The 22,999-nt window shown below is 50.3% G+C and overlaps 1 protein-coding gene across 1 annotated transcript in view; it reads left to right on the top strand.

The window, feature by feature from the left end:
- The first annotated feature begins 1,709 nt into the window (after positions 1–1,709).
- Positions 1,710–22,999, top strand: part of LOC142502522 (triggering receptor expressed on myeloid cells 2-like) — a 78,746-nt gene continuing 57,456 nt past the window's right edge. The window contains exon 1 of the mRNA XM_075613616.1: positions 1,710–1,838. The gene's annotated coding sequence lies outside the window, so the exon portion shown is untranslated. The remainder of the gene's footprint in view (positions 1,839–22,999) is intronic.

Genomic DNA, 22,999 nt, shown 5'->3' with positions numbered 1-22,999 from the left:
TAGCGGCTACACCACGGGGCAATGAAAGAGTTAAAGAGGTGGAACAGGTACAGAGAGTTACGAAGATCCTCGCAGGTTTCCCCCCCCCCCCCCACCGTGCGCCCGCGCGCACAGGAGACCGCGTGTAGCCGCAGCAAACTTTCACGGAAAGAAAAAGACACGGCAAGAGTTTTCTAACGAGGGCGAGATCACCATCGTAAATAAGCGTCTAGAATCGGAGAGTGAGCAGCCGGCAGGGGAGAAAGTTAAAGATAGGGGATATAATTAAAATGATGAACTGATGATTCTAATTTAGCCGTGGGCTCTCCCTCGGTTGGGCAGCTTGATTGCCGTTTCACTGATGGTAGCTATTAATTACTCTGGTGTTATAACGATGGTGTGACACTCGCTGGATAAAGGAGGGCAGGCGGCTGCTGGCGGTGGTTTTTGCAGTAGAAATATCAGGTGGGAACGAGAAGTCTGTTGACGTACGCCAGATCCACAGTTTCACCCATATTCTGCACCCTTGGGTGACTGCACAGTAAATAAGCATGTGGGGGGTCTGCGTGCATCTGTGTACATGTGCGAATGTTACATAGTAGGTGAGAAGACGCGTCCATCAAGTTCAACCTACAGTATGCTACATTTAGACGACAGATACTTATGCTACAATTGTATTTATTGTATATTGATGCAGAGGCAGGCAAACAAAAAAACCCAGTCATGTATGCATATTGTTGCATGTGTATATACAGTATAGTGCCTTTGTGTGTGTGCATCAGGGTGTGTAGAAGTGTGTCAGTGTGTGTTAATGAATTTGTGAAGTGCGGTTGTAGAACACCTAGAGAGAAAGCGAGTGTTCGGAGCACAGAAGAGACGAGAGGTACAGTACGGGGCCCTGGCAATCCCCAAATTGTATAAACGCCAGGGACATTTCACTAAAAACAAATATACAAACACCATTCACCGACGGAGCGGCCAGCGGTGCAACATAGTATCTCCTCTCGGACCCAAATCCTTATTTCCAAATCTTCCAGTATTTTCTGTTTCAGGGAAATAATTGAAGTTATCCGTCTTTAAAGATTCTTTAAAAAACAATATAATTCCCCGGGGTCTTTTATTCCTCCGACTTGTGACATAAGTAACACGGCAGCTTTCACCCCTGCTCTGCGCTTTCCAACAGGAGGATTTTGGGACATTTTTATTTCAGCGGGTTTGTAGTCGGAGCAGCATTGAACACCTTAAATGCAAATAAGAACCTCACGTGTGAGCACATTCACGTGTCTCTGACAGGTCTGTAACCCTGCCCTTCCCCATTATCTCTTAGCATGCAGTGCTTCCGCTGCAGCCAGGGATTCTGGGTAATGACATGCAAATAAGCACACCAGTGTCCCCTTTTGCTTTTTAACCGGGACCCCTATCCCCTTAAAGCTGCAGAGCAAGCAATATCCTACAAGTGTGTTTTTTTTTATTATAAATCAATTCTGTGCTATGAGAAAATACTTGTAGCATTTTTTTTAAAAACCTCTGAATTACATTTTTAATGTATTATAATGTAACAAACATTTTTTGTTTCTTTAGCAACCATTTACAAAGTCACACCCCTTCCTCCTCTGAAACAGGCTCTGGCACACCTCTTTTTGAGCCCTGCCCTCTCTCTAGCAGTGCAAAAATTGTATCTAGTGACTGCCTGATCTTCCCCACAGAACTTTGCATCTTTGGTCCTTTTCTGCTGCACTGACAGCCATTTAGTGAGCCCCTGAGCCAAATCTTCGCAGATAGAGAGATAGAGAGAAACTCCAGTCTACCCTGCTAAGAGTTTTTACGCTGGAATGCTGAGGTCAAGTGGTCACTGAGAGGTAAGACCGGCCAGTGTGAGGTCAGGCGAGGTTATTTCTGGCCAGGCCCATCTGCCCATGCTGGACTCCTCACACAAAGAGATGCTGTATTGATCCGCCTGACCGTGCAGCCTCTCCTCCTCCCCTTCCGACAGCAGCAATTATCATAATCAAGCCGCTGACTCCAATTAAGGCTTCCTCTTATTACAGCCAACGCTGAGGCCTCAGCAGGACGGGGAGAAAATTAGCAGACGGCTCGGTTTTGCATATCTTAATCTAAAATGACAGGGTGTCACGGGGGGGGACGGTGACCCTGCCAGCGCTGAGCCTCTGGCGTGGCAACCATTTCCACCTCTTAAATGACTCCTCGTGGCTCTCTGCTGGAGCATGGAGGCAGCTTAAGTGACAGCCAATCAGGGCCCAAGCCTCCCCCCCCCCTCACAATCGCATTTGCATCACGGACCCCCCTCCTCTCACCCCCCCCCCCCCCATAATTAAAAATGATATTATCATTTGCCTGTGTGTTTGTGGGATGAGACCCAGCACACGTCTCCTCCGACTGTGAAGGAACGGAGATTGAGAACGGTCAGAAGTGCAGCGTACGCCATTTCTCATCACCTCCCCCCCAAAAAAACGTTCCACCCTCCCCCCCCACCATGCACGGAACCTATATTGTCCCGTGTATCATGGGACCATTATCCTGTAACACAGGGGTGCTCAACTCCAGTCCTCAAGGCACACTAACAGGTCAGGTTTTCAGGATATCCCTGCTTCAGCACGGGTGGCTCGGTCAATGACTAAATAGCCAAGGGGTGGCCAGCTCCCGTCCTCAAGGCACACCGATAGGTTTTCAGTCTTTGACTGAGCCACTGATTGACCCAGCTGTGCTGAAGCAGGGATATCCTGAAAACCTGACCAGTTTGGGAGGCCTTGAGGACTGGAGATGACAACGCAGTCTGTAAACATTTCATTCTACTGGTCAGAAACGTCACTGAATGTGCTACAAATGTATAATGAAACATCATGAAAATGTCAACTACGTCGTAAAAAATTATATAATTAAACGGGGGGAAAACCCCATAAGATATAGACAAAAACTATCTAAAAAAACACAAATAAATGTATTCATTATTTGAAGGAGATGTTGCATTCTATTATTACCGTTAAAGTAGCAATATTACATCCCCCCTTTATCTATTCTTATTTTTATATATAAAGCGCGTGACAGTGTATAATGCTACATTCTTACCTAAGCTGGCAAATCGTTTGGTGTTCCTGTTATAAACCTGTAAAAATCCTGATTGTGTGCCTAACTAAATGGCCGCCTTCTAATTTTATGCTGCAGTCTATGAAATGCTGCACCTGATATGTAACATTATATTACTAAGTGTAACAGACCGTCTGCTGCTTGGAACACAACATCTTTGTGCGATACTTTGTTGCCAATGGGCAGCACTCAAAAAGGTGAGAGAGCCTGTTTCAAAAGAGGAAGTGGATATGATTTTCTTAATGGTTGATGTAGAAACCAAAGAATGATCAGTATATTTTAAAAAAATCATTAAAAATGGCATTGGGAGTTAAAAAAAAATGCAGATAGTATTATCTAATACTACAGAACAGATTTATTTAAACAAAATATAGAATTTTTAACGTTTTGCTGCTTTAACATCCATGTAATGCCCAGACTGGATTTTAACATCTATAATACATATTTATTTGTTTGAGAGTTGCACGTGTGTTAGAAGCTTTCTGCCCTAAAATGCATAAATATATTATATATACAGTGGTTTGAAAAAGAAAGTACACCCTCTTTGAATTGTATGGTTTTACATATCAGGACATCATAACAATCATCTGTTCCTTAGCAGGTCTTAAAATTAGGTAAATACAACCTCAGATGAACAACACATGACATATTACACTGTGTCATGATTTATTTAACAAAAATAAAGCCAAAATGGAGAAGCCATGTGTGAAAAACTAAGTACACCTTATGATTCAATAGCTTGTAGAACCACCTTTAGCAGCAATAACTTGAAGTAATCGTTTTCTGTATGACTTTATCAGTCTCTCACATCGTTGTGGAGGAATTTTGGCCCACTCTTCTTTACAACGTTGCTTCAGTTCATTGAGGTTTGCGGGCATTTGTTTATGCACAGCTCTCATAAGGTCCAGCCACAGCATTTCAATCGGGTTGAGGTCTGGACTTTGACTGGGCCATTGCAACAACTTGATTCTTTTCTTTTTCAGCCATTCTGTTGTAGATTTGCTGGTGTGCTTGGGATCATTATCCTGTTGCATGACCCAATTTCGGCCAAGCTTTAGCTGTCGGACAGATGGCCTCACATTTGACTCTAGAATACTTTGGTATACAGAGGAGTTCATGGTCAACTCAATGAGTGCAAGGTTCCCAGGTACTGTGGCTGCAAAACAGGCTCAAATCATCACCCCTCCACCACCGTGCTTGACAGTTGGGATGGGGTGTTTGTGCTGATATGCTGTGTTTGGTTTTCGCCAAACGTGGAGCTGTGTACTATGGCCAAACATCTCCACTTTGGTCTCGTCTGTCCAAAGGACATTGTTCAAGAAGTCTTGTGGTTAGTTCAGATGCAACTTTGCAAACCTAAGCCGTGCTGCCATGTTCTTTTTAGAGAGAATAGGCTTTCTCAAGACAAACCTTCAAACAAACCATACTTGTTCAGTCTTTTTCTAATTGTACTGTCATGAACTTTAACATTTAACATGCTAACTGAGGCCTGTAGAGTCTGAGATGTAACTCTTGTTTTTTTTGCAATTTCTCTGAGCATTGCACGGTCTGACCTTGGGGTGAATTTGCTGGGACGTCCACTCCTGGGAAGATTGGCAACTCTGTTGAATGTTTTCCACTTTTGAATAATCTTTCTCACTGTAGAATGATGGACTTTAAATTGGAAATGGCCTTATAACACTTCCCAGATTGATGGGCAGCAACAATTGCTTCTCTAAGATCATTGCTGATATCTTTCCTCCTTGGCATTGTGTTACCACACACCTGAATGCTCCAGACCAGCAAACTGCTAAAGCTTCGGCTTTTATAGAGGTGGTCACACTTGCTGATGATCAATTAATCAAGGGCATTTGATTAGCAGCACCTGTCTGCTACTTAGCATCTTAATTCCTAGGGAAGCACTAACGCTGTACTTAGTTTTTCACACATAGCTTCTCCATTTTGGCTTTATTTTTGTTAAATAAATCATGACACGGTCTAATATGTCATGTGTTGTTGTTCATCTGATTCACACCACTGTATGTGTGTGTGTATATACACACATATATATTTGCACTTTACTTGCACACATAAATACTCTCAAAAAGCAACCGAATGAGAGTACACCCCATCCCCTGATGAAATTCGTTATCGGAAGAAACGCGTGGGGTCACGTGGTTTTACTGAGCTATGGTGGTGGACTAGCTCATACGCCATTTGCCAGGAAGGGGAAGACATTCCCTGAGACGCACGCAATACGCAACACTAACAGAATTTGCCAGGAACCACAGGCTGTTCATTTGAGTTGCCGGAGGGACGATCTACCGTGATACACCGGCAGCAGTGAGGTCTGACGTAACGGAGCAAGCGGTCGGCGAGCAGGCTACATGTTGGCGCATGGGTTTACCCATACAATGCTTTATTTGCATTGACAAATTGTGAGTGCACATTTGTCTTGTTATTTTTATTAAAACTTTGTATTTGGATTTTACACATGGATCGGGCGCTTTTCCTCTTTTTTTTCCAACACATATATAATATATATATGTAGCCAGGTCCCCCCTTCCGTTGTAGACCCCATCCGGGTACTCACTGCGGCCGGTAGCGGGGAGGTGTGGGGGCATGTGCGGGCTCAGCGCGCTCTCCTCTTGGTTGCGGCCTGTTGCCGGGGACGCGTGCGGCCGGTTGCCGGGGACGCGGTCGCGTTGCGAGGCCCCCGGCGGTTCCCGATGCAGGACGCCGCCATCACTCATTGCCTCGCGCATGCGCAGTAAGACCAGGCGACGGGAGGCACAGAGAGAGCTCGCGCATGCGCAGAACAAACACGCGAGAGGTAACAACTCACAGGAGGGCTCACAGCAGGGACTAAAGATCCCATGAGCCTCAGGAGCGTCCCACGTGACGTCAGGGAGCCAATAGGGTCGCAGCATCTCCCTGCAGAGGAGATTAGATACATTTCGCGGGCTCTGAGCACGTTAGGAGTTGGCGTCAGGAGCAGCTAGGGAAGGAGGTAGGGTGCAGGAGTCAGTGACTCCCTGCACTAGGCCAGCAGCCCCCTAGGCCCCAGATAGCCCTGAGTCACCAGTAGTGTGAGTTGTCAGGGACAGCCCCAGGTTAGGGACCCTGCCCCTTATTATCCAGAGCCAGTTAGGGACACAGCGGACGCTGCGCGTCCATCCAGAGGTCTGGGCTCAGACCTTCGCTGTCGCTGCAGCAGCCATCCGGGTGGGATCGCCCCGGACGGTAGTTCCTATATTCACTCGTCATCGGGATCCTTTGCGAAGCTCCTTGGCAGGCCCGGGCACTGGAGGGCTCGGCAGGTAACCATCAAGTGCACCAACTATACCACCTATTCATACAGGACATAGTGGCTGCGCAGTTACACATACATATCTCACGTGAAGGGACATATTGTGTGGGGTTACTGGACACGGGGTGGCGAGACGCAGTAGTTAGTGTCTCCTCTAGAGAGGGACACCTGTTGATATATATATGAATAAGTACGGTTGCTACAGTAAAGTTATTGGTTGTTTTACATGCTGTGTGTGTGATATATATATATATATTGTCCTGCGACGAACCACTCCCCCCTCCGGTGGGAGCCATCGCAGGTGGAGGCGCTGCACCGAGTACGAGGTTACTCCTATTATCTATAAGTGCCCCAGACTCCCCGTGGCGAAGGTATAGGCCTCCTGTGAGCCTAACAGGTAAAGCACCACACCTGGTAACATTAAGTCCCCCGCACATACATACTATATGCTATTGGGTGGGGGAATACCCGTTACAGATATATTGTACAGTGACAGGACAGGGTCCTGGGGCAGGTAAGTGGGATGTTCAAATAACCTGATTTTTACAGATGAAATGCGCTTCCAGCAGGACAGGAGAGAGCGGAGGATCAGTTTACATAAGTACTTCTCCAGATGAAGAAATAATTTAGTGGCATTAATAGAGGAGAAACTTTCCCAGGAATGTCAGGCTGGCCCCTGAGACACAGGTGGGATCTTTCAGTGGCAGGATGGGGAGAGAGAGAGAGGGAGAGGGGGGTGGGAGGGGGTAACATGATTCCGGGAGAGAAGTGAGAGAGAGAGAAAGAGATTGACAGCAGTAACAAACCAAAAGGAAAATATGCATTGTGTAAATAGTGCACCGAGACCGATTCCAATCTGATTTATTTTAGAACGTACATCTCAAAACAAAGCCTGACTTTATGGGCTCTGAGACAGGGGGGGGGGGAGTCTGTCCAGCAAAGGGAGGGGGTGGGGGGGTTAAGGTTTACACTTGATATTATCCACACATTAAATAAGTTAGGGTGGGTAAAAAAAAAAAGTGACAAAAAACCTCCCCCGTACAGTGTACAGCAAATACAAATCCCGCGTGTGCGCACATTCACACGTCTCAGGCAGGTCTGCAACCCTGCCCTTCCCTGTTATCTCTTAGCATGCAGCGCTTCCACTGCAGCCAGGGATTCTGGGTAACGACATGCCAATGAGCGCACAGTGTCACCTTTTGCTTTTTAACCAGTTACAATGGATTTGAAAAAAAAAAAAAAAAAAAAGGGTGACACGGTGTGCTCATTTGCATGTCATTACCCAGAGTCCCTGGCTGCAGTGGAAGCACGGTATGCTAAGAGATAATGGGGAAGGGCAGGGTTGCAGACCTGCTAGAGATGTGACTGTGCTCACACGTGATATTTGTATTTGCTGTACACTTGTTATTAGAAACGGACGGTTTTTAGAGGTAGCGATTGTTACTGGATGTATAACTAGGTGATCGGGTTCTTCATATTAAAAAAATAAAATAATTCTGTAGCACTTGTTTCTATATTTTGCAGTATTTTTGTCGCAGGGAGAAATGTGCTAAATGTCCCACAGAGAGATAGCAATGCCAGAAACTAAGCATTAGAACTGGGGTAGCCAACTCCAGTCCGTCAACAGGTCAGGTTTTCAGGATATTCCTGCTTCAGCGCAGGTGGTACAGTCTTTGACTGAATTCTTCAAAAATCCAGGGGGCGCATGGGAGAAATACAAGAAAAAACACAACTAAGTGCCAGTGAAAGTACATGATGGCTTTGTATTAGGTGTTGGCTCTTATCATATTCCTGCTCACAGTGTGGCAGGTAATGCATGCCACACCCTCAGGCAAGCTTGTTTTTTGGGGGGTCCGGAAGCTGGAACCTCAGCGTGTAATAGAAAAAGGAAAGGGGACCATAGTGCAGATCAAAAAATGTTTAACAGCATGTAACACTATGTAACGCTATGTAACACTATGTAACGCTATGTAACACTATGTAACACTATGGTGTGTGAAACAAATGACTGCGTGGTAGTCTCACCGCTCCGTCTTGTCTCTCTTGTAGTGTAGGTTCCCTGCGGTGCTGTGTGCTTCCCCCAGCTGCTGGCGTCTCCTCCGTGAGCTCACAGCTTCTCCTCCGTGCGCTCACAGCTTCTCCTCCGTGCCCTCACTGTTTCTCCTGGGGTGTTTGCGCATGATCAAGCTGTATTGCAGGCTGCTCTGTGTCCCGATACGTCACCTCCGGTCTGTCCGCGTCACATCCGGTTGCGGCTTCACTGGCTGAATAATGCGTCTGGAGAACCAGAGTCTCATGGGCTAACGCTTTACGCGTTTCGCTATCAAAGCTTCGTCAGGGAGCCTGTTCCAGCACTACCGGAGAGACAAGATGGAGCGGTGGCTCTATCGTGAGACTATCACGCAGTCACTTGTTTTACACACAATAGTTTTACATGCTGCACACAATGTGAGTGTGTTTTAAATTTTTTAAACATACAGCTCAACCCCGTTATAGCACGATATGCTACAACGCGGATCCGCTTATAACGCGGTCTGAGCGTGGCTCCCGATCTTCCTTAATTCTCCCGGCACCACTATGCAACTCCAGCGGCTAAGGACGCAACGTAACCAGCATCACTCACGCCGAGAACTTCACAGTGTGATCAGCGCGCCTGCGCAGGGACTTGTGACGTACAACTATCGGGACACGCGACGCCTCAAGACTCCTCTCTAGTGCCCAGGTTACTGTCCGGAGACTACAAATCCCACCATGCATATCCTGTCCCCTCCCTGCCAGGTCATTCTGTGTCGCGCTTCTGATGTCGGAGTTCTGCGTTGCTCAGGAGCCAGGGTGTGTGAAAACATACACACTGCCGGGTAAGTCCTGCGTGGGGGTGCCGCTGCACCGCCGGGTCTGGGAGAGCTGGGAGAGAACCCCAAAGAGCGGCCATTTTTTTCCGCAATCTGTTTATAACGCGATCGCATCGGGTGGACCCCGAGCACCACGTTATAACGGGGTTCAGCTGTATAAAGTTAAATGTTTTTTTATCTGCACTATGGTCCCTTTGCTTTTTCCATTACACACTGAGGTTCCAACTTCCTAACCCCCCCAAAAACAAGATGGTATGAGGTTGTGATGTGCATTTGATTACCTGCCACATCGTGAGTAGGAATATCATAAGAGTCAAGACCTAATACAAAGCCATCTTGTACTTTCATCTGCATTAAGTTGTGTTTTTCTTGTATCTCTCCCATGCTCCCCCTGGATTTTTGAAGAATTCTTGAATCCGTTGGGACAGGGGAAGACAGTCAATACCAGAGAGTTTGAGCAACGAGTAACACATTTATATATATATATATATATTTTTTCACAGTGCACGTATCACATTTTATCATTTATAAAGTCACAATTTATATTATCTATCACTTTAATATGTGTGTCACTTGATTATTTACACCCAATATTTGGGGTAAAGAGGAGCGCCTAATTGTTTCACCGTTTTTGTACACGCAGTCTTTGACTGAGCCACTGGTTGAGCCACCTGTGTTGAAGCAGGGATATCCTGAAAACCTGACCTGTTGGTGGCCCTTGAGGACTGGAGTCCCCCCTCCCTGCTTTAGAATAAGTTGTGTTACACCGTGAAGACCTTTCAGTTTTATCTGCAGGTGGTGACAAGATCTAAATATTGTTTGTTGGGGGGTGGGGAGGGGGGTTACACTTCGGGGCATATAGGGTGGAGGGGTAACACTTTGGGCATATGGGGGTTGGGGGGGTAACACTTTGAGGCATACGTGGGTGCAGGGCTAACACTTTGGAGTATATGGGGGTGGTGGGGGTAACACTTTGGGGTATTTGGCATGGGGGGGGGTAATATTTCAGGGTATATGGGGGTGGGGGGTAACACTTTGGGGTATATGGGGGTCGTGGGGGTAACACTGTGGGGTAAATGGGGGTGGGGGGTAACACTTCGGGGTATATGGGGGTGGGGGTTGAAATATTCTGATAATAATAATGGCAAATGTACAAATGAGAAATGGCAACACAAATCTAACATGCCCCTTTTACCCCAGTAGCTGCCTCTGTAAAGCAGCCCCCATAACCCGTCTAGGACATTCACCTCGCTGCCGGGACATCCCCCTAACCTTACCCCTTACCCTAAAACCCCTAATACTAATACTACCGCCTACCCTAAAAACCTTACCCCTACCCTAAACAACCCACCCTAAACACCTTACCCTAATCCCCTACCCTAAAACCCTAACCCTAAACCCCCTAACCTAAAGCCACCACCCTAAACCCCTTACCCTAATCCCCTTTCCCTAATCCCCTTACCTTAATCCCCACACCCTAAACCCCCCACCCTAATCCCCTACCCTAATCTCTGTACCCCAATCCCCTACCATAAGCCCCTTATCCTAAAAACCTAACCCCTTACCCGAACCGCTAAAACCCCCCCCTTAAATTAATTTACCTTATTGGCGAAGTCGCCGGCGGCTGAGTGCCCAGCGTTGCAACGGCTGCGGCGAGAGGTCCCTCGGAGGCCGAACGCCGGCGCCGATGTGATCGCAGCAAAATGGCCGGGACCCAATATCCGATTCCGCCCTGAAGCCTGTACGAGTGTAACTCCTATAATGCTGGCAATATCGCCCCCTGAAGCTGCGCGACTCGGGAAAAAAAACATTGTTTCTAGTGTTAAAAAACACAATTTAATCTGTAGCTTCTGCCGTGACCACGTTAACCCTTACAGCTTTACACAGCACTGGGCTCAGGGGAGAACTCCATTTTAACCTCCCGGACACCACTATATATTTTAAACACATATTTCCTGAATGCAGCAATGGATTAAAAAAATAAATAACTAAAAAAAAAAGTTTTGGAAAGAGCGGAAAGAGATCGCTTAAAGTGAATAATAAAATGGGGACCAGGTCGCTCCGCGGTTTAACTCCAATCACTTAAAGGAACAATTCCTCCAACTCTTTATTACTTTTTTTTACAGGTGTACGCGATACTTACTTTTTAACTTACCAGGTTTAAATCTCCCGCCGGGGAGGAAAAAATGGCTACCAAATCTCGAGGCCAATAGGAAGCTGCAACATCATCAGTGGTGGCTTCCTATTGGACGGCCGTTTAAATCCCCTTTAAAACAGCCAGGAAGTGATACCGGTAACTTCACCAGTACGTATCTCGGTAACTGGGCTGTCCCTGAAGCTGAAAATAGTGCCGATCAGCTCCGGCGCACACTCCGCTTCCAATCCTGCAACAAAATTAAAAAAGGTTACTTAGGATGAATTGCAAGTCATGCAATATCCTACACGTGTTTTTTTTTTAATAAATCCATTTTATTAGGTGTTATTAGTTATTATCTGTAGTATTAGATAATACTTACTAAAAAAAATTTAAATTCAACTATTAATGAGTTTTAATATACTGAGCATCCTTTGATTTCTATAGCAGGCTTTAGCACGCGTCTGCAGCAGTGCAAGATATTTGCAACACTTTGCTGTTTGTGATCATTTGTTGCCAATGTTCCCAGCGGGTTGATCTGCAAACTGTAACAATAGATAACGTTACCTTCGTAATATAAGAATACATCGTAGCTGCTATGTTGCACTGACTGAAGGATGGATTGAAACTGAAAGGCGGCCATTTAGTGAGCCCTGGGAAGCAGGATCTTTGCTGATCGATTGCGGGAGAACGATCGGCAGTTTAGGTAATTCCTTTTCAATAAAGGTAATCTAAAGCTGTATATATGAAAATACAATATTTAATTTTTTTTTACAGTGCCACGTGGATTGTCTCCTTAAAATTCCTGCCTGTGAGCAGTGAATTCCCTCCGATTTGCTCACTTTGTCCCTCTGTTTCCACGTGTGTCATTTTGTTTCATGCTATTAGCGTGTGTAACATTGACACATATTCCCTATTGTCTGTGCGAAATAGTGTAACCAGCTCTGAACAATAGCACAGGCGGAGCCCACACAGCACTGCAGATAACACTCGCCACTACTGTACTTGGGATGTGAGTGCTGTCAGCAAGTGGCATCGCCATAAAAGGCTAAACTGGGTTCCTGGATTATAAATAAATCACAGGACGGCCTGTTATACGTGTGTAGAAAAAAAAACTGTTGGAAACGCATTTTTCTTTGACCGACTTTAAGAAAAATAAAATACATTCCAGGAAAGGGTTGCAGCTACGAAAACAAAAACCAGAAAATGCTTAAAGATGTTTTAATGACTTAAACACAGGCCGGACTGTGTGTCAAAGTTTCCACATTTGAAAAAGAAAATTCAATATTAAATATCCTTTCCTCTGAGCTGCTGGTTGGAAGTTTATTTTTCATTCTACGTGTACATGTGCTGAGCATCATATATATATATATATATATATATATATATATATATATATATATATATATATATATATATATATATATATAAAAATTGAAAGCCCCAATGTCCACTGCTTGTCACCTTATGCAAGTCACATTATCCCCCAAAATTAGATTGTAAGCTCTATGGAGCAGGATCACCCTGTGCCAGTAAAACCCTGTGTTATGTTATTATTACAGTCCTTTTGTGTGGAAATGTGTTCAGCTATTAAATATATATTACATGCTGAAAAAGTTATCTACTTGTGTTTGCCCACCTGCCAGAATTAAACATGGCGGCCTTGTTCCCCCCTCTCTAGAAATTATCCCCACTGGCCAGAATTAAACATGGCGGCGTTGTCCCCCCCACCTCTCTAGAAATTATCCCCACTTGCCAGAATTAAACATGGCGGCCTTGTCCCCCTCTCTAGAAATTATCCCCACTTGCCAGAATTAAACATGGCGGCGTTGTCCCCCTCTCTAGAAATTATCCCCACTTGCCAGAATTAAACATGGCGGCCTTGTCACCCATCTCTAGAAAAGGGCCTCTTATCTTTCTTTAAAGGGAAAGTGGAGCTGCATACTTAGAAATATAATAGGCCAGTGGCGGCCAACGCCCGTCCTCAAGGGCCACCAACAGGTCAGGTTTTCAGGATATCCCTGCTTCAGCACAGGTGGTGCAGCTGTTGGCTGAGCCACTGATTGAGCCACGTACGCTGAAGCAGGGATATCCTAAAAACCTGACCTGTTGGTGACCCCTGAGGGTTGGCGTTGGCTGCCCCAGTAATAGTGGTACTCAGTGACCCCCTCATGCCCTCACACTCTGACAAAGTGTCTGAGCCGTGTCTCTTCCCAGGTCCACCAGAACACACCCCGTGACCTTACACACAGCACGCTGCCCGGGCCAGAGCCTGAGATCACATTTTAATGGGGTGGGTGTTTTTTGTTTTATTCTTCACCTTACTCTTTCCAAAAGAGTAGGCGGCAGCGTCCAGAGACTCACAAACAGCAGACTTCCCTGCACAGCCCGAGGTTTTCAGGGCAGGGCCAAGGAGAAAGGAGAAGTCCTGCTCCGGGAGGGGGATGAGGAGTATTTAATCAAAGCCTTTGATAAATAGAAGAGTTTCTAGTCATAATAATGCGTAGTTTACACTTGGGGGCAGACAGGAGGAGGGGGGGAGGCTCGGATTGTACAGCTCGCCTCCGAGCCCAAACAATGAGGTTAAGCAACATAACTGTAACACATTAGTAAATTGACAATGAAATTGCAGTTACTCCGCTGGTTCTTTATTAAATAAACACAGGCTGAATTGGACCAGTCTGCCTCAGTTATTTGCAAAGAGCTCAGATTACTAACTCAACACTGCTGAATATCACACGTTCTGAGGCTCCCTCCAGCCCCTGAATCCAAACACATTCCACGAGATGCGGCCCCCGCGCGTTTCTTTATTTATGCTGCTATTACACACACACACACTTAAACTCACACGTACCTGCCAACTCACGGCAGGTCAACCGCGTGATTGGGATCCAGTCTGGTCTTTGGGGAACACAGAACCAGGACCGGGTTATTGTTACACGGTGACCTGGGGCATGGTGGTAGGCGTGTGTATAAACATGGATAACTACACATGTACAGTATACACATACTGTACGTGTACAAAACGCACATATATAAACACATACATATACGGAACGGTCACCCAAAAATCCTCAGACTACGGAAATTTGTAAAGAAACGTAAGGGAGATTTGTAAGAAACATGATTCAGTTGGACTGCAACTATTTATCTATATATCTGTCTCTCTGTCTCTGTCTCTCTCTGTTGCTCTGTGTTTCTCTCTGTTGCTCTGTGTCTCTCTCTGTCACTCTGTGTCTCTGTGTCACTCTGTGTGTCTCTGTCACTCTGTGTGTCTCTGTCGCTCTGTGTCTCTCTGTCTCTCTCTGTCACTCTGTGTGTCTCTGTCGCTCTGTGTCTCTCTGTTGCTCTGTGTCTCTCTCTGTCGCTCTGTGTGTCTCTGTCGCTCTGTATCTCTCTGTTGCTCTGTGTCTCTCTCTGTCGCAACTGTGTGTCTCTGTCGCTCTGTGTCTCTCTGACGCTCTGTGTGTCTCTGTGTCTCTCTCTGTTGCTCTGTGTCTCTCTCTGTCACTCTGTGTGTCTCTGTCGCTCTGTGTGTCTCTGTGTCTCTGTGTCTCTCTCTGCTGCTCTTTGTCTCTCTCTGTCGCTCTGTGTGTCTCTGTCGCTCTGTGTGTCTCTGTGTCTCTCTCTGTTGCTCTGTGTCTCTCTCTGTCGCTCTGTGGGTCTCTGTCGCTCTGTGTCTCTGTCGCTGTGTCTCTCTGTCGCTCTGTGTGTCTCTCTATCTCCCTCTGTCACTCTGTGTGTCTCTGTCGCTCTGTGTGTCTCTGTTGCTCTGTGTCTCTCTGTCGCTCTGTGTGTCTCTCTATCTCCCTCTGTCGCTCTGTGTGTCTCTCTATCTCCCTCTGTCACTCTGTGTGTCTCTGTCGCTCTGTGTGTCTCTGTCGCTCTGTGTCTCTGTCGCTCTGTGTCTCTCTCTGTCACTCTGTGTGTCTCTGTCGCTCTGTGTCTCTCTGTTGCTCTGTGTCTCTCTCTGTCGCTCTGTGTGTCTCTCTGTCGCTCTGTGTGTCTCTGTCGCTCTCTGTGTCTCTGTGTCTCTCTCTGTTGCTCTGTGTCTCTCTCTGTCGCTCGGAGTGTCTCTGTCGCTCTGTGTCTCTCTCTGTCACTCTGTGTGTCTCTGTCGCTCGGAGTGTCTCTGTCGCTGTGTCTCTCTATCTCCCTCTGTCACTCTGTGTGTCTCTGTCGCTCGGAGTGTCTTTGTCTCTCTGTCGCTCTGTGTCTCTCTCTGTCGCTCTTTCTCTCTGTGTCTCTCTGTCGCTCGGAGTGTCTCTGTCGCTCGGTGTGTCTCTGTCGCTCGGTGTGTCTCTCTGTCGCACTGTGTCTCTCTCTGTTGCTCTGTCTCTCTCTATCTGTGCCTCTCTCTGTCTGTCTCTGTTTTTCTCCCTGTGTCTCTGTCGCTCTGTGTGTCTCTCTGTCGCTCTGTGTCTCTCTCTGTTGCTCTGTCTCTCTATGGCCGAGTCCATAGAAGGACAAGCCGCGCTGAGCCGTGCGGATGCTCCGCGCTGAGCCCCTGCATCCTCCATGAGGATGTCTTTAGAGGGGGCTCATGCGAGCGTCCGCAGGCGTGCGGAGGCGCTGGATTTTTCAGCCGACAGTCAAGCTGTTTTTCAGCGCGCTGTCGGCTGAAAACATCCAATCAGCACAGGGCAGCGTCAACGTCACAGTGCCGTGACGTCAGCGCCGTGACGTTGACGTCGGTGCGTCGCGGGCGATTGGCCCAGCGACGTCACTGCCCCGCCTCCCTCAGTCTCCCCCCGCCTCCGATCGCGCCCGCTGGCGTCAGCGCGGCTCCAAAATCCTCACCCCTCTATGGCCCCAGCCTATCTCTGTCTCTCTGTTTTTCTCTCTGTCTTTGTCTCTCTGTTTCTCTCTGTCTCTGTGTCTCTCTCTCTCTGTCTGTGTCTCTGTTTCTCTCTCTGTCTGTGTCTCTATTTCTCTCTCTGTCTGTGTCTCTGTTTCTCTCTCTGTCTCTCTCTCTGTCTTTCTGTCTGTGTCTCTCTCTCTGTCGCTTGGTGTGTCTCTGTGTCTCTCTGTCGGTCTGTGTCTCTCTGTCCGTCTGTGTCTCTCTGTCGGTCTGTGTCTCTCTGTCGCTCGGTGTGTCTCTCTGTCGGTCTGTGTCTCTCTGTCGGTCTGTGTCTCTCTGTCGCTCGGTGTGTCTCTCTGTCGCTCTGTCTCTCTGTGTCTCTCTTTGTCGCTCTGTGTCTCTCTTTGTCGCTCTGTGTCTCTCTCTGTCGCCCTATCTGTTTCTCTCTGTCTCTGTTTCTCTCTCTCTGTTTCTGTCTCTGTTTCTCTCTGTCTCTCTCTCTCTCTCTGTTTCTCTCTGTCTCTGTCTCTCTGTTTCTCTGTTTCTCTCTGTGTCTCTCTCTCTGTTTCTCTCTCTCTCTGTTTCTCTCTGTCTCTGTTTCTCTCTGTGTCTCTCTGTCTCTGTTTCTCTCTGTCTCTCTCTGTCTCTGTTTCTCTCTGTCTCTCTCTCTCGCTGTCTCTATCTCTCTCCTCTTTACAGCGGCCTCTGTCGCAGGTGAAGGGGTGTGTGTGGCCCGTAAAATAACTACCCGGCCATGTCCCGCAGCCGGTCGGAACGTTACCGCCCGCGTACAATACAGCATCGCTCTCTCTGCCTCTCCTGCGCTTCCTATTCCTATCGGGGATTCTAGGAATGAAGTGCGTCCTTTCATCCCAGCCTCCCCAGCACCGCAGCCCTGCTCCTGCAGTGCAAATTCACCCCTCGGGGAAGCCAATGAAAATAACGACTCTGTCATTTCCTCCCGCTCAGACAGAGAGCGCTAATATGTTTCGCAGGTTGGATCCCGGCTTTCACTCACCAAAGGCTTTAAACCCGTATAACCTTCATTCTATATATTCCAATGCAGCCGTTCGGGTAATTTCAATTAGGATTTATGGCTGAGCCCGGCACCGTCGGCCTCTCTGGCAGATCTCGGGAAAGGCCCGTGAGACTTTGCAGGCGGGGAGACGCATTCCTCCGCCTCGGAGATCCCTGCTGCCCCACTTTAACCTGCACTTTTTAGTTTGCAATCTAAGACGGGAATCTTTTTAATCGTGTGATACAGATCAGGCTCGTCTAGTTACGTGCTGAAGCGGTTTGTGTTTGACCGCGAGTGTGTATGTGACCGTGTTAATGTCGGGTTATAGACACGTACCAGCTTCACGTTGCACAGCCGGTATAACCCACCTCTCATGAGACCCAAAAGGTCTAAACTGCTGTCTGCGAGTAGGGTTACTGGCTCTACACTTCTTTAACCCAGGCTGTGCTGAAAAGCTGTGTAATGCGGCAGGCAGAAGCTTATAGGGGCCCATGTTAAAATGGATAAGAAGCAAAAGGTGACACTGTGTAATCATTTGCATGTCATTACCCAGAATCCCTGGCTGCAGTGGAAGCGCTGTATGCTAAGAGATAATGGGGAAGCGCAGGGTTGCAGACCTATCTGACACGTGTGCGCACACGCGGGATTTATTTTCGCAGTGTAATAAGCTGATGCGTTCCAAACTAGTTTCCTCCACCCTCTCCCCGACATTCAGCGCTATCTGTCCCCCCCATCACTGTCAGGGAGCCCCATCCTCCCCCTGACACCCTCTGTGAGGCCCCTCACCCCGACATTCAGCGCTATCTGTCCCCCCCATCACTGTCAGGGAGCCCCATCCGCCCCCTAACACCCTCTGTGAGGCCCCTCTCCCCGACATTCAGCGCTATCTGTCCCCCCCATCACTGTCAGGGAGCCCTATCCTCCCCCTAACACCCTCTGTGAGGCCCCTCTCCCCGACATTCAGCGCTATCTGTCCCCCCCATCACTGTCAGGGAGCCCTATCCTCCCCCTAACACCCTCTGTGAGGCCCCTCTCCCTGACATTCAGCGCTATCTGTCCCCCCCATCACTGTCAGGGAGCCCTATCCTCCCCCTAACACCCTCTGTGAGGCCCCTCTCCCCGACATTCAGCGCTATCTGTCCCCCCCATCACTGTCAGGGAGCCCTATCCTCCCCCTAACACCCTCTGTGAGGCCCCTCTCCCCGACATTCAGCTCTATCTGTCCCCCCCATCACTGTCAGGGAGCCCTATCCTCCCCCTGACACCCTCTGTGAGGCCCCTCTCCCCGACATTCAGCGCTATCTGTCCCCCCCATCACTGTCAGGGAGCCCCATCCGCCCCCTAACACCCTCTGTGAGGCCCCTCTCCCCGACATTCAGCGCTATCTGTCCCCCCCATCACTGTCAGGGAGCCCCATCCTCCCCCTGACACCCTCTGTGAGGCCCCTCACCCCGACATTCAGCGCTATCTGTCCCCCCCATCACTGTCAGGGAGCCCCATCCTCCCCCTAACACCCTCTGTGAGGCCCCTCTCCCCGACATTCAGCGCTATCTGTCCCCCCCATCACTGTCAGGGAGCCCTATCCTCCCCCTAACACCCTCTGTGAGGCCCCTCTCCCCGACATTCAGCGCTATCTGTCCCCCCCATCACTGTCAGGGAGCCCTATCCTCCCCCTAACACCCTCTGTGAGGCGCCTCTCCCCGACATTCAGCGCTATCTGTCCCCCCCATCACTGTGAGGGAGCCCTATCCTCCCCCTAACACCCTCTGTGAGGCCCCTCTCCCCGACATTCAGCTCTATCTGTCCCCCCCATCACTGTCAGGGAGCCCTATCCTCTCCCTAACACCCTCTGTGAGGCCCCTCTCCCCGACATTCAGCGCTATCTGTCCCCCCCATCACTGTCAGGGAGCCCTATCCTCCCCCTGACACCCTCTGTGAGACCCCTCTCCCCGACATTCAGCGCTATCTGTCCCCCCCATCACTGTCAGGGAGCCCTATCCTCCCCCTAACACCCTCTGTGAGGCCCCTCTCCCCGACATTCAGCTCTATCTGTCCCCCCCATCACTGTCAGGGAGCCCTATCCTCCCCCTGACACCCTCTGTGAGGCCCCTCTCCCCGACATTCAGCGCTATCTGTCCCCCCCATCACTGTCAGGGAGCCCCATCCTCCCCCTGACACCCTCTGTGAGGCCCCTCACCCCGACATTCAGCGCTATCTGTCCCCCCCATCACTGTCAGGGAGCCCTATCCTCCCCCTGACACCCTCTGTGAGGCCCCTCTCCCCGACATTCAGCGCTATCTGTCCCCCCCATCACTGTCAGGGAGCCCTATCCTCCCCCTGACACCCTCTGTGAGGCCCCTCTCCCCGACATTCAGCGCTATCTGTCCCCCCCATCACTGTCAGGGAGCCCTATCCTCCCCCTGACACCCTCTGTGAGGCCCCTCTCCCCGACATTCAGCTCTATCTGTCCCCCCCATCACTGTCAGGGAGCCCTATCCTCCCCCTGACACCCTCTGTGAGGCCCCTCTCCCCTGGTCTACGCTCTGCTCAGTGAGAGGCCCACATCCCACCTACCGCTGGGCTCTGATTACCCACTGGAGACCCCGTATACCAGGGGTGGGCAACTCCAGTCCTCAAGGTCCACCGGCAGGTCAGGTTTAAAGGATATCCTTGCTTCAGCACAGGTGGCTCAATCAGTCTCTGCTTCAGCACAGGTGGCTCAATCAGTCCCTGCTTCAGCATAGGTTGCTCAGTCACTGCTTAATCACAGGTGGCTCAATCAGTCCCTGCTTCAGCACAGGTGGCTCACTCTGCTTCAGCACAGGTGGCTGTCTGCTTCAGCACAGGTGGCTCAATCAGTCCCTGCATCAGCACAGGTGGCTCAATCAGTCCCTGCTTCAGCACAGGTGGCTGTCTGCTTCAGCACAGGTGGCTCAATCAGTCCCTGCATTAGCACAGGTGGCTCAATCAGTCCCTGCTTCAGCACAGGTGGCTCAGTCTTTGACTGAGAAACTGATTGAGTCACCTGTGCTGAAGCAGGGATATCCTGAAAACCTGACCTGTTGGTTTCCCTTGAGGACTGGAGCTGCCCACTCCTGCAGTATACTTTTCTTTATTTTTTTAAGCTCCGCGTACATTGTTGTTGCTACATAAATAAAAATATACATACACACATACCACACAGAGCTGATCTAACCTATACGTTTATAATAAGGGGATTTTTTATCTGAATATTTAGGCTGTCAGATCAGGGAACCCCCAGCCAGGCGGCTCCGGCCTGTGACACCCCCCGGATCACAGGTTCCCCCGGCTGGACTGTCCTATGCTCTTGTGCTACAGAAGGTTGCTGCCCCAGTCACCTGTTCATTGGGAGGGACGGGAAAGACACAGCGTTTCCTGCGCAGAAGGAAGTCAGAGGTGTGGGAAAGAGACAGAGACTGAACGGCTCCTTCCGCAAGGGAAACCAAATATTAACCTCTTCAACCAAGAGAAACATTTATTGTGATGGGAGGGCAGTCTCACGGACAAGAGGGCAGTCTCACGGACAAGAGGGCAGTCTCACGGACAAGAGGGCAGTCTCACGGACTAGAGGGCAGTCTCACGGACAAGAGGGCAGTCTCACGGACTAGAGGGCAGTCTCACGGACAAGAGGGCAGTCTCACGGACAAGAGGGCAGTCTCACGGACTAGAGGGCAGTCTCACGGACTAGAGGGCAGTCTCACGGACTAGAGGGCAGTCTCACGGACTAGAGGGCAGTCTCACAGATTAGATGAAGCACAGTCTCCCTCACTGAGGCACAGTCTCACTCACTGAGGCACAGCCTCCCTCACTGAGGCACAGTCTCCCTCACTGACGCACAGTCTCCCTAACTGACGCACAGTCTCCCTCACTGACGCACAGTCTCACTCACTGAGGCACAGTCTCACTCACTGAGGCACAGTCTCACTCACTGAGGCACAGCCTCCCTCACTGAAGCACAGTCTCCCTCACTGAAGCACAGTCTCCCTCACTGAAGCACAGTCTATCTCACTGAAGCACAGTCTCAATCACTGAAGCACAGTCTCCCTCACAAAAGCACAGTCTCCCTCACAGAAGCACAGTCTCACTCACTGAGGCACAGTCTCCCTCACTGAGGCACAGCCTCCCTCACTGAGGCACAGCCTCCCTCACTGAGGCACAGTCTCACTCACTGAGGCACAGCCTCCCTAACTGAGGCACAGCCTCCCTCACTGACGCACAGTTTCACTCACTGAGGCACAGTCTCCCTCACTGAGGCACAGTCTCCCTCACTGAGGCACAGTCTCCCTCACTGAGGCACAGTCTTAGTCACTGAGGCACAGTCTCACTCACAGAGGCACAGTCTCCCTCACTGAGGCACAGTCTTACTCACTGAGGCACAGTCTCACTCACTGAGGCACAGCCTCCCTCACTGAGGCACAGTCTCACTCACTGAGGCACAGTCTCACTCACAGAGGCACAGTCTCCCTCACTGAGGCACAGCCTCCCTCACTGAGGCACAGTCTCCCTCACTGAGGCACAGTCTCCCTCACTGAGGCACAGTCTCACTCACAGAGGCACAGTCTCACTCACAGAGGCACAGTCTCACTCACAGAGGCACAGTCTCCCTCACTGAGGCACAGCCTCCCTCACAGAGGCACAGTCTCCCTCACTGAGGCACAGCCTCCCTCACAGAGGCACAGTCTCACTCACTGAGGCACAGCCTCCCTCACAGAGGCACAGTCTTACTCACTGAGGCACAGTCTTACTCACTGAGGCACAGCCTCCCTCACAGAGGCACAGCCTCCCTCACAGAGGCACAGTCTCCCTCACTCCGGCACAGCCAGGGATTCTCAGCGGGACGGACAGGCCTCCGGCACAGCCAGGGATTCTCAGCGGGACGGACAGGCCTCCGGCACAGCCAGGGATTCCCAGCGGGCAGGACAGGCCTCCGGCACAGACAGGGATTCCCAGCGGGATGGGCCGGACAAGCCTCCGGCACAGCACAGGGATTCCCAGCGGGCAGGACAGGCCTCCGGCACAGGGATTCCCAGCGGGACGGACAGGCCTCCGGCACAGCCAGGGATTCCCATCGGGTCGGACAGGCCTCCGGCACAGCCAGGGATTCCCAGCGGGCAGGACAGGCCTCCGGCACAGGGATTCCCAGCGGGACGGACAGGCCTCCGGCACAGACAGGGATTCCCAGCGGGCAGGACAGGCCTCCGGCACAGCCAGGGATTCCCAGCGGGACGGACAGGCCTCCGGCACAGGGATTCCCAGCGGGACGGACAGGCCTCCGGCACAGCCAGGGATTCCCATCGGGCCGGACAGGCCTCCGGCACAGCCAGGGATTCCCAGCGGGCAGGACAGGCCTCCGGCACAGACAGGGATTCCCAGCGGGCAGGACAGGCCTCCGGCACAGCCAGGGATTCCCATCGGGCCGGACAGGCCTCCGGCACAGCCAGGGATTCCCAGCGGGCAGGACAGGCCTCCGGCACAGCCAGGGATTCCCAGCGGGCCGGACAGGCCTCCGGCACAGCCAGGGATTCCCAGCGGGCAGGACAGGCCTCCGGCACAGGGATTCCCAGCGGGACAGACAGGCTTCCGGCACAGCCAGGGATTCCCAGCGGGCCGGACAGGCCTCCGGCACAGCCAGGGATTCCCAGCGGGCAGGACAGGCCTCCGGCATGGCCAGGGATTCGCAGCGGGCAGGACAAGCCTCCGGCACAGCCAGGGATTCCCAGCGGGCAGGACAGGCCTCCGGCACAGACAGGGATTCCCAGCGGGCAGGACAGGCCTCCGGCACAGACAGGGATTCCCAGCG

Source organism: Ascaphus truei, chromosome 9 (genome assembly GCF_040206685.1).
Source record: "Ascaphus truei isolate aAscTru1 chromosome 9, aAscTru1.hap1, whole genome shotgun sequence".
NCBI classification, from domain to species: domain Eukaryota; kingdom Metazoa; phylum Chordata; class Amphibia; order Anura; family Ascaphidae; genus Ascaphus; species Ascaphus truei.
This window is presented reverse-complemented; position numbering and strand designations above follow the sequence as displayed.